The sequence below is a fragment of the Oncorhynchus tshawytscha genome, linkage group LG08 (assembly GCF_018296145.1).
Source record: "Oncorhynchus tshawytscha isolate Ot180627B linkage group LG08, Otsh_v2.0, whole genome shotgun sequence".
NCBI classification, from domain to species: Eukaryota; Metazoa; Chordata; class Actinopteri; order Salmoniformes; family Salmonidae; genus Oncorhynchus; species Oncorhynchus tshawytscha.
In genome coordinates this window covers 26,172,865-26,187,189 of record NC_056436.1, presented here as the reverse complement: position 1 = coordinate 26,187,189, position 14,325 = coordinate 26,172,865, and positions in this window count along the sequence as shown.

Sequence of the window (14,325 nt, the reverse complement as noted above, 5' to 3'; positions counted from 1 at the left end):
GTGGGCTGATTAGGCTATCTAGTTGCCACAGACTGAGTAAATGTTTTTAGGCCTACAGTTCTGTAAGACAGGACAATCTGCAAACTGGCTTTGTTTGTCTGTGTAGGAAACCCCCATAGTTCTTCTTTAAAATATAATTACAATATGAAGTGCAAGGTTGTGTAACGGTTTTCTTCCGTTGAAGGAGAGGAGGACCAAAATGCAGCGTGGTTAGTGTTCAACATGTTTAATAAGGATAATAACCGTGATCACTACAAAATACAAAACAACAAATGTGGAAAAACTGAAACAGTCCTATCTGGTGCATAGACACAAAGACAGAAGACAACCACCCACAAAACCCAACACAAACAGGCTACCTAAATATGGTTCCCAATCAGAGACAATGACTAACACCTACCTCTGATTGAGAACCATATCAGGCCATACATAGAAATAGACAAACGACATAGAATGCCCACTCTGCTCATGTCCTGACCAACACTAAAACAAAGAAAACACAAAAGAAAACTATGGTCAGAACGTGACAGTACACCCTCCCCCCGGTGGCGGCTCTGACGCATTACGTGGACCCCACTCCACCATAGTCTTTGTCCGCTTTAGTCGCCTCCTAGGAACGGCGACCCTCGCCGCCGACCTAGGATTGGAAACCCTATTAAAGGGCCCCACTGGACTAAACAAACTCCTCTGGATTGAGGGGCAGCTCAGGACCGAGGGGCAGCTCAGGACCGAGGGGCAGCTCAGGCTGGTTGATGGCCCTGGCAGCTTCTGGCTGACTGGCGGATCCTGGCGGCTCTGGCGGATCCTGGCGGCTCTGGCGGATCCTGGCTGACTGGCGGCTCTGGCAGCTCTGGACAGGCGGGAGACTCTAGCAGCTCTGGACAGGCGGGAGACTCTAGCAGCTCTGGACAGATGGGAGGCTCTGACGGCGCTGGAGAGGAGGAAGGCTCTGGCAGCGCTGGACAGGCGGGAGCACCTGTAGGGATGAGACTGAGAGACAGCCTGGTGCGAGGGGCTGCCACCGGAGGGCTGGTGCGTGGAGTTGGCACTGGATAGACCGGACCGTGCAGGTGCACTGGAGCTCTTGAGCACCGAGCCTGCCCAACCTTACTTGGCTCGATGCCCACTCTAGCCCGGCCGATACGAGGAGCTGGAATGTACCGCACCGGGCTATGCACCCGCACTGGAGACACTGTGCGCTCCACAGCATAACACGATTACTGCCCGGTCCCTCTCGCTCTCCGGTAAGCACAGGAAGTTGGCACAGGTCTCCTACCTGGCTTAGCCACACTCCCTGTGTGCCACCCCCCAAGACATTTTTGGGGCTGCCTCTCGGGCTTCCTTGCCAGTCGCGTTCCCTCGTATCGTTGGCTCCTCTCTCCGGCTGCCTCTGCTCTCCTCGCTGCCTCCACCTGTTCCCATGGCAGGCGATCCCTACCAGCCAGGATCTCCTCCCATGTGTAGCAACCCTTGCCATCCAAAACGTCATCCCATGTCCAGGAATCCTGACATTGCTGCTGATGCTGCGCCTCCTGCTGCTGCTGCTTCTCCTGCTGCACTTTCGTTCGGCGATATTCCCCTGGCTTAGCCCAGGGTCTTCTCCCCTCTAGGATTTCCACCCACGTCCAGGAGTCTTGTGTCCTTGGCCGCTGCCTGTCACCACGCTGCTTGGTCCTGTTGTGGTGGGTGATTCTGTAACGTTTTTTTCCGTTGAAGGAGAGGAGGACCAAAATACAGCGTGGTTAGTGTTCAACATGTTTAATAAGGACAATAAACGTGAACACTACAAAATAACAAATGTGAAAAAAACGAAACAGTCCTATCTGGTGCATAGACACAGAGACAGAAGACAACCACCCACAAAACCCAACACAAAACGGGCTACCTAAATATGGTTCCCAATTAGAGACAATGACTAACACCTGCCTCTGATTGAGAACCATATCAGGCCAAACATAGAAATAGACAAACTAGACATACAACGTAGAATGCCCACTCAGCTCACGTCCTGACCAACACTAAAACAAAGAAAACACAAAATAACTATGGTCAGAATGTGACAGGTTGCTGCAGTCTAACTGCATTTTCATCCACCCGAAGGCCAAAAGTTTTTTCCAATAGTTTAAAACCCTGTGACCTGATTAGAAAAACTCTGGTCCCATCATAGCCAATATGAAAGGGGAATATAAACACTTCAGGAAGTAAATCTGAGCAAAGAGATGTATTCAATCCACTAACACGAAACATGTAACATAGAAATATCAGCTGTATATAGAGGGCTTGCAATTGACGTACGACACCACCTGGCGGCCATGTTGGAAGACCACCACATTAATTCTTCCGACAACAACAGCTAAGTGGCTGTCAGTCCTGCTGTTTTTTGATAAAGAGAAAAAACAGTTGATGTCGGAAGTTTACATACACTTAGGTTGGAGTCATTAAAATTAGTTTTCTACCACTCCACAAATTTCTTTTTCACAAACTATAGTTTTGGCAAGTTGGTTAGGACATCTACTTTGTGCATGACACAGGTAATTTATCCAAAAATGGTTTACAGATTATTTCACTTATAATTCACTGTATCACAATTCCAGTGGGTCAGAAGTTTACATACACTAAGTTGACTGTGCCTTGAAACAGCTTGGAAAATTCAGGGCTTTAGAAGCTTCTTATAGGCTAACTAGCGTTTTCTGCCTGTTCACAAAATTATTTTTGGGCGATTGCCGTGTAGGCTATTTGGCGCACGTACAATTAAGCACTAAAGTTGAGGCTTGTAGCCTAAAATATATATATATATATTTATTTTTTAAACTACAGGTAGACTATAGATATACGGTGTATTCAGAAAGTATTCAGACCCCTTGACTTTTTCCACTTTACAGCCTTATTCTAAACTTTATTAAATAGTTTTTTTCCCTCATCAATCTACACATAATACCCCATAATGACAAAGCAAAAACAGGTTTTATGTTTTTTTTTTGCAAATCTATATATTTTTTGGTGGGGGTACTATCTTATTTACATAAGTATTCAGACCCTTTACTCAGTACTTTGTTGAAGCGCATTTGGCAGCGATTACAGCCTTTTCATTCAGGCCAAAGAGTTGAATCTTTGTGTCATCAGACCAGATAATCTTGTTTCTCAAGTCTTTAGGTGCCTTTTACCAAACTCCAAGCGGGCTGTCATGTGCCTTTTACTAAGGAGTGGCTTCCGTCTGGCCACTCTACCATAAAGGCCTGATTGGTGGAGTGCTGCAGAGATGGTTGTCCTTCTGGAAGGTTCTCCCATCTCCACAGAGGAACTCTAGAACTCTATCAGAGTGAACATTGGGTTCTTGGTCACCTCCCTTCTCCCCCGTTTGCTCAGTTTTGCCAGGTGGCCAGCTCTAGGAAGAGTCTTGGTGTATCCAAACTTCTTCCAATTAAGAATGATGGAGGCCATTGTGTTCTTGTGGACCTTCAATGCTGCAGACATTTTTTGGTACCCTTCCCCAGAAATGAGCCTCGACACAATCCTGTCTCGTGGCTCTACAGACAATTCCTTCGATCTCATGGCTTGGTTTATGCTCTGATATGCACTGTCAACTGTGGGACCTTATATAGACAGGTGTGTGCTTTTCCAAATCATGTCCAATCAATTTAATTTACCACAGTTGGACTTGTTGAAACATCTCAACAGAAAGAGGATGCACCTGAGCTCAATTTAGAATATTATAGCAAAGGATCTGAATACTTATGTAAATAAGGTATTTTTGTTTTTTATATTTAATACATTTGCAAAAAAAATCTTTTCGCTTTGTCATGTTTTCACTTTGTGTGCAGATTGGTGAAAAAAAAGAATAAGGCTGTAACGTAACAAATTGTGAAAAAAGCCAAGGGGGTCTAAACAATTTCTGAAGGCACTAATAAATATATATATATATATATATATATATATATATATATATATATATATATATATATATATATATATTGTGTGTGTGTAGAAGCCTACTTGTTTGCAAAAAAAATACAAACAAATGGGGCAAAAAAGACTAAAAGCCACCAATTGTGGCTGAGAACCAAAAGTTCTCCCACTTAAAAAGATGAGAGGCCTGTAATTTTCATCATAGGTACACCTCAACTATGACAGACAAAATGAGAAAAAAAATCCAGAAAATAACATTGTAGGATTTTTAATGAATTTATTTGCAAATGATGGTGGAAAGTAAGTATTTGGTTAATAACAAAAGTTTATCTCAATACTTTGTCATTGCCAACAAAGGGTATAAAACAGAGGTCAAACGTTTTCTGTAAGTCTTCCCAAGGTTTTCATACACTGTTGCTGGTATTTTGGCCCATTCCTACATGCAGATCTCCTCTAGAGCAGTGATGTTTTGGGGCTGTTGCTGTGCTACACGGACTTTCAACTCCCTCCAAATATTTTCTATGGGGTTGAGATCTGGAGACTGGCTAGGCCACTCCAGGACCTTGAAATGCTTCTTACGAAGCCACTCCTTCGTTGCCCGGGCGGTGTGTTTGGGATCATTGTCATGCTGAAAGACCCAGCCACGTTTCATCTTCAATGCCCTTGCTGATGGAAGGAGGTTTTCACTCAAAATCTCACGATACATGGCCCCATTCATTCTTTCCTTTACACGGATCAGTCGTCCTGGTCCCTTTGCAGAAAAACAGCCCCAAATGATGTTTCCACCCCCATGCTTCACAGTAGGTATGGTGTTCTTTGGATGCAACTCGGTATTCTTTGTCCTCCAAACACGACGAGTTGAGTTTTTACCAAGAAGTTCTATCTTGGTTTCATCTGACCATATGACATTCTCCCAATCTTCTTCTGGATCATCCAAATGCTCTAAAGCAAACTTCAGACGGGCCTGGACATGTACTGGCTTAAGCAGGGGGACACGTCTGGCACTGCAGGATTTGAGTCCCTGGCGGCGTAGTGAGTTACTGATGGTATGCTTTGTTACTTTGGTCCCAGCTCTCTGCAGGTCATTCACTAGGTCCCCCCGTGTGGTTCTGGGATTTTTGCTCACCGATCTTGTGATCATTTTGACCCCACGGGGTGAGATCTTGCGTGGAGCCCCAGATCGAGGGAGATTATCAGTGGTCTTGTAAGTCTTCCATTTCCTAATAATTGCTCCCACAGTTGATTTCTTCAAACCAAGCTGTTTACCTATTGCAGATTCAGTCTTCCCAGCCCGGTGCAGGTCTAGAATTTTGTTTCTGGTGTCCTTTGAGAGCTCTTTGGTCTTGGCCATAGTGGAGTTTGGAGTGTGACTGTTTGAAGTTGTAGACAGCTGTCTTTTATACTGATAAGTTCAAACAGGTGCCATTAATACAGGTAACGAGTGGAGGACAGAGGAGCCTCTTAAAGAAGAAGTTACAGGTCTGTGAGAGCCAGAAATCTTGCTTGTTTGTAGGTGACCAAATACTTATTTTCCACCATAATTTGCAAATAAATTCATTAAAACTCCTACAATGTTATTTTCTGGATTTTTTTTCTCATTTTGTCTGTCATAGTTGATGAACATTACAGGCCTCATCTTTTTAAGTGGAGAACTTGCACAATTGGTGGCTGACTAAATACTTTTTTGCCCCACTGTATATATATTATGTATTTAAAAAAAATCTGTGATAGCTATGATTCCTAACTGACTGCTGATTGCATGAATTCATGTAGCCTAAGGTTGAAGCCTAACCGTTGATTGATAGATGGCTATAATGACGTTTCGAAGCTCAGGTTGGTAGTTTGCTTGGTTTCAAAATTATCCTGATCTAGCTGGTTTGTGACTTTGCTACTTACAGGCATACATTATCATATTATTTCAGTTATGGACTATCAAATATGAAATGGTTACATGTTTTTTCAAATGTTACAGTGAAAACCTTTGGATAATAAATGTAACTTTGTCACCTTGCAAGCCTATTGATAACTTGTACAATTCCCTTCCATTCACGACTCCCTTTTTTATGTGCTGAACATTTATTACTGCTTCAGGAAGATGAGGACAAAGAGAATGATATTGAAATGGAGCAGCCAACGGAAGTTGGAGCCACCATGTGATGCTACAGCCTCTCAGCCAAGCTTTTTGAGAAGAAGGTAACTGTCAATTATGTATTATTGTTAAGCACTATTAGGCCTACATATAAATGAGGTCTATGTTTATAAAAAACAATCTCTCTCTTGCTCTTGGACACTATGGTGAACTGTCAGCTCTCAGACCTTTGAGGAGGACAACACTATAGACATGTCACCTGTGCACCAGGGAGTCAATAGCTGCCCCCACGGTGGAAGCTAAGGTAACTGAGCTAAACGACTACCGCCCCGTAGCACTCACTTCTGTCATCATGAAGTGCTTTGAGAGACTAGTCAAGGACCATATCACCTCCACCCTACCTGACACCCTAGACCCACTCCAATTTGCTTACCGCCCAAATAGGTCCACAGACGATGCAATCTCAACCACACTGCACACTGCCCTAACCCATCTGGACAAGAGGAATACCTATGTGAGAATGCTGTTCATCGACTACAGCTCGGCATTCAACACCATAGTACACTCCAAGCTCGTCATCAAGCTCGAGACCCTGGGTCTCAACCCCGCCCTGTGCAACTGGGTACTGGACTTCCTGACGGGCCGCCCCCAGGTGGTGAGGGTAGGCAACAACATCTCCACCCCGCTGATCCTCAACACTGGGGCCCCACAAGGGTGCGTTCTGAGCCCTCTCCTGTACTCCCTGTTCACCCACGACTGCATGGCCACGCACGCCTCCAACTCAATCATCAAGTTTGCGGACGACACAACAGTGGTAGGCTTGATTACCAACAACGACAAGATGGTCTACAAGGAGGAGGTGAGGGCCCTTGGAGTGTGGTTGAGTGTGAGGTTATTTTCCTGACACGTCAACAAAACTAAGGAGATGATTGTGGACTTCAGGAAACAGCAGAGGGAACACCCCCCTATCCACATCGATGGAACAGTAGTGGAGAGGGTAGTAAGTTTTAAGTTCCTCGGCATACACATCACAGACAAACTGAATTGGTCCACTCACACAGACAGCATCATGAAGAAGGCGCAGCAGCGCCTCTTCAACCTCAGGAAGCTGAAGAAATTCGGCTTGTCACCAAAAGCACTCACAAACTTCTACAGATGCACAATCGAGAGCATCCTGGTGGGCTGTATCACCGCCTAGTATGGCAACTGCTCCGCCCACAACCGTAAGGCTCTTCAGAGGGTAGTGAGGTCTGCACAGCGCATCACCGGGGGCAAACTACCTGCCCTCCAGGACACCTACACCACCCGATGTTACAGGAAGGCCATAATGATCAAGGACAACAACCACCCGAGCCACTGCCTGTTCACCCCGCTATCATCCAGAAGGCGAGGTCAGTACAGGTGCATCAAAGCTGGGACCGAGAGACTGAAAAACAGCTTCTATCTCAAGGCCATCAGACTGTTAAACAGCCACCACTAACATTGAGTGGCTGCTGCCAACACACTGACTCAACTCCAGCCACTTTAATAATGGGAATTGATGGGAAATGATGTAAAATATATCACTAGCCACTTTAAACAATGCTACCTAATATAATGTTTACATTATTCATCTCATATGTATACGTATATACTGTACTCTATATCATCTACTGCATCCTTATGTAATACATGTATCACTAGCCACTTTAACTATGCCACTTTGTTTACATACTCATCTCATATGTATATACTGTACTCGATACCATCTACTGTATCTTGCCTAAGCTGCTCTGTACCATCACTCATTCATATATCTTTATGTACATATTCTTTATCCCCTTACACTGTGTATAAAACAGTAGTTTTTTTTGGAATTGTTAGTTAGATTACTTGTTGGATTATTACTGCATTGTCGGAACTAGAAGCACAAGCATTTTGCTACACTCGCATTAACATCTGCTAACCATGTGTATGTGACAAATAAAATTTGATTTTATTTTATTTGATAGGCGGGAGCTGGAGAGACTGGACAACATGCTGCTGAGGCTGTAAACAGGGCAGAAGGACAATCACACCTTCACCCTCGGAGGACACACAGTGCATTCGAAAAGTATTCAGACCTCTTGACTTTTTCCACGTTTTGAATTGTTATTGTTTAAATAGTTTTCCCCTTATCAATCTACACACAATACCCCTTAATGACAAAGAAAAAAACATTTTTAAAATGTTTGCAAATGTAACTCTTTGGCCTGAATGCCAAGCATCACGGTGATGCCTGGTGGTGGCAGCATCATGCTGTGGGAATGTTTTTCAGCTGCAGGGACTGGGAGACTAGTCAGGTTTGATGAAAACCTGCTCCAGAGCACTCAGGACCTCAGACTGGGGCGAAGGTTCACCTTCCAACGGGACAAAGACCCTAAGCACACAGCCAAGATACAGCAGAAGTGGTTTTGGAAAAAGTCTCTGAATGTCCTTAAGTGGCCCAGCCAGAGCCCAGAATTGAACCTGATCGAACATCTCTAGAGAGACCTGAAAATAGCTGTGCAGCGACGCTCCCCATCCAACCTGACAGAGCTTAAGAGGATCTGCAGAGAAGAATGGGAGAAACTCCCCAAATACAGGTGTGCCAAGCTTGTAGCATCATACCCAAGAAGAGTCGAGGCTGTAATCGCTGCAAAGGTGCTTCAACAAAGTACTGAGTAAATACTTATGTAAATGTGATATTTCTGTTTTTTGCACATTTTTGTCATTAAAGGGTATTGTGTATAGATTGATGAGGGGGAAAAAACAATTTAATACATTTTAGAATAAGGCTTTAACGTAACAAAATGTGGAAAAAGTCAAGGGGTCTGAATACTTTCCAATGTACTAAATCCCCCACAGTTGAGTTATTTGTAAGTAAAAAGGATGAGAGTAACCCACAGTAACAGTAAGATAATTATTACTCCGTGAGCATTCTCAAGGCTATCTATCAAGAGGGGATGTAAAATCCAGTTCAAATTTTGAATTGCTCCAGAAATGATATGAATGGATTGGTAAGACCATTTTCATTTAAATAAAATATTCTTCTGCTGCATAAAAAGATAAAAGAACCAAGTAAATAAGATAACATGGGAAACAAAAACAGACTTGCTGCCATTTTGGTAATATGTATGATGGGATGCAAGCCAGTGGCTGATAAGGATAATATTTGTATAATAAAGTGGGGTCCATTATTATTGGCACCCTTGATAAAGATTAGCAAAAATATCTGTATAAATAAATTATACAAATATTGAGCTATATTGTATGCTAAAAAATATATTAATACAATTGCTCAGAGAAAGATTTAGTTTAACAAATAATGTCATAATAGCACCCTCCCCTTGCGAGGATAACGACACTATAATTAGCGAGTTAACTATTTTTCTGCCTCTCTGTACCTTAAATCCAAATCTAACTTTACATTTTAAATGTGATCTAAGCTGGTTGTTACGATCCCCATTTGGCAAGACCCTTATGGGGGATTCCATTGAAAGTTGAAAAGCAACAACAACTGGAATCTAAAAGACACCCACCATGAGCTTCCACTAAATTTGCCCAAAATGAGGCAAACAAAAGAAAAGCCCACTACAAACTTAAAGAAAGGAAGCAAACCAAAAAGTGGAGCAAAACTAAAACAGGGAGCACTGGGCCAGACAATAATGTAGTGTCAAGTCAATTGCATAATATTTCTTGTTATTCAACTTCATGAATCCTGTCTGTCCTCAGTTTGTCACCAATATTTTACTTATGCCAACACAGGTTTAACCTCCTGACTGACGAGAAGGACAACCCAGTACAGGTGGAACACATACTGACTAACGAGGTGACACCAATCGGTGCAGCCTATGTGCTAACATGTTATATGTGCTTAAGTCCAACCTCAAAACATAAATGGAAAAACCAAAATCTGTAACAAGGTACTCATAAAAGCAAATTGCCCGTCTATCCATTAATTCTCTTTTTCACACAGTCTGGACATTATTTATTTAAATTGAGGAGCGAGCAAGCATGCAAACATAAAGGCATGAATCTCTTATCTTACTGGTGTCTTGTCAACCTATGTTATTTCCCACAGACAAACCCAACTTTTGGTTTTCACAGCTCATTTCACGCATGCCTCATTAAAGCCTAAATTAACATAAATCTTGTTGTCTCTCAAATTGCCAATGTGTTTCTTTTTGTCAAGTCTTGTTCAGTTTACTATTTAAAGTCAGCATATTGTGAGACATGAGTAAATGTGTCAAAATAATAGAACTGAAAATGGGCATACAATTAATTATGCAGTAGCCTAGACTATACAACCATTTACAGTAAAATAGAATAATGTCGTGTCAAGTCAATTGCATAATATTTCTTGTTATTCAATTGAATGAATCCAGATCTGTTATCAGTTTGTCACCAAACCTGTATTAAATCTTACCGCTACGTAAGTACAGTGTAGCCTAAACAAAATGTCTCATTGATTCACTGACTGTAGCCCAAGGATATTTACAGAGCACAATACCAGTTATAGATTTGAAACAGTATAGCATAGGCTACCCTACCAAATCACACATAAAAAATGCAATTTAACATAGCTTTAACACAGTTACTTTAATCAAGCGTAAAAGCCTAGTAATTTCATAGGCTATATGACAATTTTGTGAGTTACCTTTTCAAAACATCTACAACTTGTCACTTTCATACACACAATATTTGTTGTCTTTTTACTTAAACTCTGTTTCTCATTTCAAAGATGGCAATAATAAAAAATAGTTTGATCAAACCAACCTGTCACTTGATCTTCTGTAATCAGTGAAAGGTGACTTTTCTTCCAGTCAATGAGTTGAGCGAAGTGCCAGTCACTGAGGTTTGCAGGGCATCTAGAAAACGGAGAAGGAATCTTGCAATTTATTTGAGGGGTGGTTCAAAACTTTGCTTTGGGGAGGTTTGTATGTTTTTTTATTGGGTACAGGGGAGGGTAGTGCATTGTTTCCCCAGGATTACATTCATTTATTGCAGGTTTTGCTATATAATTTCTTCCATCCTAGCCAAATTTCCTAATCTTCTTGCATATGCCTCCCTTATATCAAGGTGTTTTGGTACTTCCCTTATGCGCTATGCCTCTCTGTGTGCTAACTTATATTATAAACTGTGTGGTTCGAGCCCTGAATGCTGACTGGCTGACAGCCATGGTACATCAAACGGTATATCACTGGTATGACAAAACATTTATTTTAACTGCTTTAATTACGTTAGTAACCAGTTTATACTGTAAAAGCAATAAGGCACCTCGGGGGGTTTGTGATATATGGCCAATATAGCACGGCTAAGGCCTGTATCAAGGCACTCCGCCTTGTGTCATGCATAAGAACAGCCCTTAGCCGTGGTATATTGGCCATATGCCACACCCCCTCAGGAATTATTGCTTAACTATACCACACGTCAGTATAGTCTACCAGTCTAACGGTCCATCCTGCCCTCTACCCACCATTCATAGTGACAATGGTCCTAGGTGGATCATTTGTCCAATTTCCAAAATGAATCCATGAGAACAAATAGAAATAGCTCATAGGCAGCTTAATGGCCACGTTCATCATTGTGCATGAAAGAACAGTGAAGACATGACACACAGCTCAAAAAGCTCCCCTATTGATCTTGTTTAGGTACAATTAAATTATCCTACCTTGACTAACCTACAACACCACAATACAATGAATAATTCTGTACTGTTTTCAAGCAAGTACACATTCTACTCTAGGCTGCCGTGAAAATGTAATTCGAATAATGGCGCAAAGGCCCTGTGATTTGAATTTTTAGTTCAAAAGTTTCTATCTCTGGGGCTAGCTCTCTTCCTTTTAAATAGTCTATATACACTGCTCAAAAAAATAAAGGGAACGCTAAAATAACACATCCTAGATCTGAATGAATGAAATATTCTTATTAAATACTTTTTTCTTTACATAGTTGAATGTGCTGACAACAAAATCACACAAAAATTATCAATGGAAATCAAATTTATCAACCCATGGAGGTTTGGATTTGGAGTCACACTCAAAATTAAAGTGGAAAACTACACTACAGGCTGATCCAACTTTGTAATGTCCTTAAAACAAGTCAAAATGAGGCTCAGTAGTGTGTGTGGACTCCACGTGCCTGTATGACCTCCCTACAACGCCTGGGCATGCTCCTGATGAGGTGGCGGATGGTCTCCTGAGGGATCTCCTCCCAGACCTGGACTAAGGCATCTGCCAACTCCTGGACAGTCTGTGGTGCAACGTGGCGTTGGTGGATGGAGCGAGACATGATGTCCCAGATGTGCTCAATTGGATTCAGGTCTGGGGAACGGGCGGGCCAGTCCATAGCATCAATGCCTTACCTCTTGCAGGAACTGCTGACACACTCCAGCCACATGAGGTCTAGCATTGTCTTGCATTAGGAGGAACCCAGGGCCAACCGCACCAGCATATGTTCTCACAAGGGGTTTGAGGATCTCATCTCGGTACCTAATGGCAGTCAGGCTACCTCTGGCGAGCACATGGAGGGCTGTGCGGCCCCCCAAAGAAATGCCACCCCACACCATGACTGACCCACCGCCAAACCGGTCATGCTGGAGGATGTTGCAGGCAGAAGAACATTCTCAACTTCGTCTCCAGACTCTGTCACGTCTGTCACATGTGCTCAGTGTGAACCTGCTTTCATCTGTGAAGAGCACAGGGCGCCAGTGGCGAATTTGCCAATCTTGGTGTTCTCTGGCAAATGCCAAACGTCCTGCACGGTGTTGGGCTGTAAGCACAACCCCCACCTGTGGACCTCGGGCCCTCATACCACCCTCATGGAGTCTGTTTCTGGCCGTTTGAGCAGAAACATGCACATTTGTGGACTACTGGAGGTCATTTTGCAGGGCTCTGGCAGTGCTCCTCCTGCTCCTCCTTGCACAAAGGCGGAGGTTGCGGTCCTGCTGCTGGTTTGTTGCCCTCCTACGGCCTCCTCCACGTCTCCTGATGTACTGGCCTGTTTCCTGGTAGCGCCTCCATGCTCTGGACACTACGCTGACAGACACAGCAAACCTTCTTGCCACATCTCGCATTGATGTGACATCCTGGATGAGCTGCACTACCTGAGCCACTTGTGTGGGTTGTAGACTCCGTCTCATGCTACCACTAGAGTGAAAGCACCACCAGGTGACGGGCCGCCCCCCAGGTGGTGAGGGTAGGTAACAACATCTCCTCCCCGCTGATCCTCAACACTGGGGCCCCACAAGGGTGCGTTCTGAGCCCTCTCCTGTACTCCCTGTTCACCCACGAATGCGTGGCCACGCACGCCTCCAACTCAATCATCAAGTTTGCGGACGACACAACAGTGGTAGGCTTGATTACCAACAATGATGAGACGGCCTACAGGGAGGAGGTGAGGGCCCTCCGAGTGTGGTGTCAGGAAAATAACCTCACACTCAACGTCAACAAAACTAAGGAGATGATTGTGGACTTCAGGAATCAGCAGCGGGAACACCCCCCTATCCACATCGATGGAACAGTAGTGGAGAGGGTAGCAAGTTTTAAGTTCCTCGGCATACACATCACAGACAAACTGAATTGGTCCACCCACACAGACAGCATCATGAAGAAGGCGCAGCAGCGCCTCTTCAACCTCAGGAGGCTGAAGAAATTTGGCTTGTCACCAAAAGCACTCACAAAAAAAAAGCACTCACAAACTTCTACAGATGCACAATCGAGAGCATCCTGGCGGGCTGTATCACCGCCTGGTACGGCAACTGCTCCGCCCACAACCGTAAGGCTCTCCAGAGGGTAGTGAGGTCTGCACAACGCATCACTGGGGGCAAACTACCTGCCCTCCAGGACACCTACACCACCCGATGTTACAGGAAGGCCATAAAGATCATCAAGGACAACAACCACCCGAGCCACTGCCTGTTCACCCTGCTATCATCCAGAAGGCGAGGTCAGTACAGGTGCATCAAAGCTGGGACCGAGAAGCTGTTTTTCAGTCGCTATCTCAAGGCCATCAGACTGTTAAACAGCCACCACTAACATTGAGTGGCTGCTGCCAACACACTGACTCAGCTCCAGCCACTTTAATAATGGGAATTAATGGGAAATGATGTAAAATATATCACTAGCCACTTTAAACAATGCTACCTAATATGTTTACATACCCTACATTATTCATCTCATATGTATACGTATATACTGTACTCTATCATCTACTGCATCTTTATGTAATACATGTATCACTAGCCACTTTAACTATGCCACTTTGTTTACATACTCACCTCATATTTATATACTGTACTCGACACCATCTACTGTATCTTGCCTATGCCG